Consider the following 5130-nt stretch of genomic DNA (forward strand, 5'->3'; position numbering starts at 1 on the left):
ACTAACTAGTTAATAACTTTTCACATAAAATCATAACTTTTCAACATAATTACTAGTCATATTCATTATTATCTTTTAATTATACTTTTACTTTGATCATAACCATTACCATTCATAAATCTTTATTAACTTTAAAACACAATTATTATTCATTCTCCATAATCATTATACTTAACATAATACTTATTAGTATACTTATATGTAACCAAATAAAGAACAAGATCACTAGGGTTTAGACTACCTTAACAGATTTGATGATCTAGGATGATGATGATGATGATGCGAATCAAAACAGAAAAACTGGAGCCAAGCAGCACCAAAGACGACCCAAAAAGGCTGTTTGGGTCCTCCTTTGTTCACGTACAGCAGCAAACCAGAAAACAAAAGAAAAACGCAGCAATTATGCAGCAACTTAGACGACTTCTTGGACTTGTTTGATCACGTCAGAAAGACAGAAAGTACAGAAGCAGATTCAACAGGAATCGCGACCAACAGGAGGTTCTTCTTGGGCTTCTTTGATCGACAGAAATAGCAGGTACAGCAACAGAATGATGGACGAATTTGAGCAGGTTTAATGGCGATTGAAGGGCTGTGATGATGGTGGTGATTGTCGACTTTTGAAGGCTGCAGGTGAAGGGTTTTAATCGACAGAATTATGGAGGGAATACTGGATATCTTTCGACTGGTATGTAGATTATTTTGTGGTGAATAAACCTGGAAATCACGATGGCTTTTTATAGTTGTTGGAGGTTTCCTAATTGCTCTCTAATACTTAGAGATTAAGGATTGGAATTAGAGTTAAACTAGGATGAGCTAGCTTAAGAATCAAGTTAAACTTCCTATAGTTTCCTATACAGCCGATTTTATTTAAGCTTACATGTTTCCCCTTTTTTTTTATACGGCATCCTTTATTTATTCAAGTATTTATATATTTATTTTTTATTATTATTATTAACTAGTTTATAACCCGCGCATTCGCGGGTATTTTATCATACGAGATTCTAAAAATATATTCTTAATAAGCTACTTATGTTAATGATTTAAGTAATAGTAGTGCAATATATGTGAATAATAAATCTACAAATATCAACAACATTAAAATTATACAAACAAAATTCTTTTGGCACTCGAGTCAGCATTAAAATTAGACAAACCCTGAGTGTGCTCTTCATAATTTTGTGGGTCACTAGAGTCAACATTTTCATATAGAAATTCCTAAAATTCTTTGGGCAGGCCAGGTAGTAACACGTCTAGACCTCAATTTGTGTATGATCCTTTTTCCCCATACTGATGTACCTCATAAACCTACAAATCTCAAATAATTCAAGAAAACGGGAGACTGATCAAATCATAATAAAACCATGTTACAACAACAATTCCATGAGAAATCACATACAAGTCAAAGTGTGTGTTCAATAGACAATAAAGAAACCAGTTCAACTTTGTTAAATATTACCAACTTCGGTTGAATTTACCAATTATAACTATATTTATAAAATACAAAATCATATTCATAATAAAAATTAACCCACATGACCAAACAATTAATGAACTAAAAAATTTATGTGACGCTTCTCATTGCAATTAGCTCTCAAAAGATGTACTGTAGAGACACAAATACCTTTGCATCATTTATACATCAAAGCTTCATAATACAGTCGTAATCAAAATACATGACCAAAAAAAAGCACTAATTAAAATGAAAATTTACCTTCTTTTCCCGGAAATATGGATACATGAATCCATTATACATAATGGGTTTGGTTAACCCACCAACAGAAAAAATCGGAACCCATGGTGTCCTCATGATTTTATATGGACCTTTGGGTCAACCAAACCCATTGTATATCATAAAAAATTCGATTTTAAACGAACGTGACCCAACCCACCTGTTTTGTCACATATAGTTCTGCATTATGAAATCATTATATATAATATCAGTAATATAAAATTATAGCAAATTATTAGATTTAGTGATCACTAATATAAATGTCATAAAAACATCTGATTAAAAACACTAATTAGATGTAGTAATAATCACTAATATAAAATGGATGCTAATCTTACAATGAGGTGAAAAGTTGTATACCAAGTGACGTCAGTAATGTAAACTCAGAAGGTTGCAATTCACCATCCATTGTAGTGGTCTGTGTATAGTTGTTGTTGATGCAGTCTGCATAATGACATAATAATGATTAAATACGGCATTCTAAATTTTGGATAAATTGTATGTTAACCGAAATTGATGTAGTTCAGTATACATGGGTATGGTCTAACCATAATGAACATCTTCAACTTCTGCAACATCACACAATTTAAGATTAGAATGCACAAAATGTATCATTCACACATTGTATGCCAAATATGATGCATATGAAGGTTATATCTTCAGAGCACGATAATTAACATTTACAAATATATATATTTAAAGTGAAGTCGTTAAAACGTGAAGTGATCCGACAATCGGTTCTCCTCTTCCATTACTACATGCTTAAATCCCCACAAAGATATATTATCAAGTCAAAACAGGTATACTACAGTAACAATAACTACATATTTTTTTACAACAAATATGTAAAATTTATAACTTTCATTCAAACCTTACAGTGAAAGGCAACTATATCAATTATTAGCACCGGTCAAATACTTCAACTATCTCCAAAAATAAATCTGTGTGATTCCTTGCTCAAGTAACCTTTTTTTTCTCGCCGCTTTCTTCTCCGGCCATCACTCTTTCCTCTCCGTTCCGGCATTGCCGTTTTGTAAGCTCAGTATTTCTCCTCTTTCTGGCCTGCGGCATCTCGCCGGAGGTCCGATGAACTCTTTTTACGCTTCCTTTTCTTTTTCCCTCTGGTCTGACAGCTTCTCTTTTCCGGCGGTTTGAGGTGGCGGCCAGTTGCCTTTTGGTGTCGCCGCCTGTGCACTCTGTGTTTATGGGCTTCATAAGGTAACAATCCTCTCCGTCTTTTTCTTTCTTTTTGCTTTCTCCGGTCGGGTGTTGGTCCTTCATCTCTGGTAACTTTCGACCTCCACCTGATGTTCTCAGGCGACGATCTCTTGGTGAGATCTGAGAAATAGGGTGTGTTGGTCGTGTTTTGGCTAAGTCGTCATTTTTTCCCTTCCGGTGGTTAGGTCTTGGGCGTCGAAGCTTTTGCTCCGGCGTGTTTTTTGTCGGAATTGTTACAAGTTTTTCGTTTGTTTCGTTTCCTTTCCGGTTGTACTATTGTTCTGAAAATGGCAGTGGTATTCTTCTTGACTGCTGTTGTTAGTTGTCTCACCGTCGACTATTTGTTTGGGGGCTAGATTCCGGTCGGTTTCCGGCTACTGGGCTTAGGTGTTCGATTTTGGGCGGGTTTTGGTTTTGGCTTGCTGGGTCGGGTCTAGTTTGCTCCATGTTCCCTGTCATTGTTTCCGGTTTGGGTTGGAACAACGTCGTTGCCGATGTGCTCGACTTTGTCGATATGGAAAAGGAGGTTTTCTATGGTGGTCTCTTGAGGGTTTTTCGACCGCCCGTTCGGTTGTTGGGTCTATATTAGGGGACTTCTTTGGTTTGATGGCCTCAGGGGAGGTGTTCCGGTTTCCCGGTGAACAGATCTCGTTGGTTTGCTGATGATCGATTTATGCTCTTTGGTTCGAGATGGTGCTGTAGCGGTTCAGGTGGTCTTTCCCGAGCCTGGCCGGGCTCGGGGGGTTATATATGGGTAGGTTTAGATTTTTGCATGGGTGCAGGTGGACAATCTTCTTTGACCACTAATGTTTGGCTGATTGTTTTAGGGTTTAGTTGGTTTCAATTTCAATGATGTTTGTATTTGTTCGATCACGAACTTCAGTTCATCAGATCTGATCAATGTTGTAACTTGTATCTTGCTTGATCTTTACGATCTATTTATATATATATATATATATATATATATATATATATATATATATATATATATATATATATACTTTTTCCAAAAATATATATATATATCAATTATTAGCAAGCCATTGAAACAATACGTAACAGAAAAATATGCTAAATTCAATATATCCAACACCTTTCATATTGAAGCGATACACTCACCATAATTGTACGAATCTTTAAATTCACTTCATGTAAGATATGACGCATAAAACTTAGTTCAACGCATCGGACAAGATTTTCTATTGACGTATGAAAAGTAACAGCCTGTGTTTCAGTGGCAGCGACATCATCAACCAATATAGGTCAAACCCTGCAAAAAAACTCTTATATTCCCTTTCAATACCTGTACCAAAATAGAAGCTCGTTATAGTACGTTAAAACATGAATTATGTGGAAATTGCAACGTAACGTACAAATATCGTGCTATGCAACTTCTTTTAGTAATAAATTTTCTGTAATCATATTTGATTACTTTGATAGTTCATTAAAATAAGAAGTATGGAGAAAACGTTTTTCAGCTCAACATGACCCGACCCCTTTGACCCGCTCTCAAGGATAGCAGGGCAGGGCTATGGCTCCGCATTAAACATGACATATAAATATATAATACTAAGTTCAAGTTCGACTGCCTATATAGACCTGGACCCATTTCGAAATGCTAAACCCACCCTGCCTGACCCACCCATCTTACCACTTATAACTGATTAATAAGCAATCATATAAAAATAAAATTTAGTCATGATATAAGAACCTCAAGCTCTTTTGACTTTGTTGTCAGATTACCCAATCCAGCTGCTAATTTTCCAGTCCACTCCTTACATTTCAACACTGCAGCTGACAAATCTTGTACACATGACACCTGGCGATCACGATAATCTCTCACTTGTTGCAAATCCAACTTCATTTCCTCTTTACTACTTTCCTAATAGTAAGCAAGTTCGTATATCATAAGACGATTATTGAGATACAAAGTTCTACTTTAGAGATAATAATGATATAATAACACTACTTACTTTAGTGGCTGAGCTTGCAAAGATGTGTAATGACCCTTTAAACTGCTATGATTCTTCTGAACTGCAACCTTTTCTTTATACACATTTTTATAAAAACAAACATCAGTTGCAAATCCAAAATGCACTATGAATTGATCAGGTAAAATAATAAAAATCAGGTAAAACAATAAAATAAGCTGGATAATAATTGATGTTTTTGGTATGGGTCTA

General features: G+C 35.4%; 1 long non-coding RNA gene across 1 annotated transcript; it reads right to left on the reverse strand.

Annotated features, from left to right (window-relative positions):
- Positions 1-1332: 1332 nt before the first annotated feature.
- On the reverse strand, positions 1333-4796 carry LOC139891761 (uncharacterized). Its single transcript, XR_011773826.1, has 3 exons — positions 4659-4796; positions 4067-4250; positions 1333-2173 (listed from the first exon to the last, which is right to left on the reverse strand). It is a non-coding gene; the product is annotated as an uncharacterized lncRNA (long non-coding RNA).
- Positions 4797-5130: the final 334 nt, after the last annotated feature.

This window comes from Rutidosis leptorrhynchoides, chromosome 2, assembly GCF_046630445.1.
Source record: "Rutidosis leptorrhynchoides isolate AG116_Rl617_1_P2 chromosome 2, CSIRO_AGI_Rlap_v1, whole genome shotgun sequence".
NCBI lineage: Eukaryota > Viridiplantae > Streptophyta > Magnoliopsida > Asterales > Asteraceae > Rutidosis > Rutidosis leptorrhynchoides.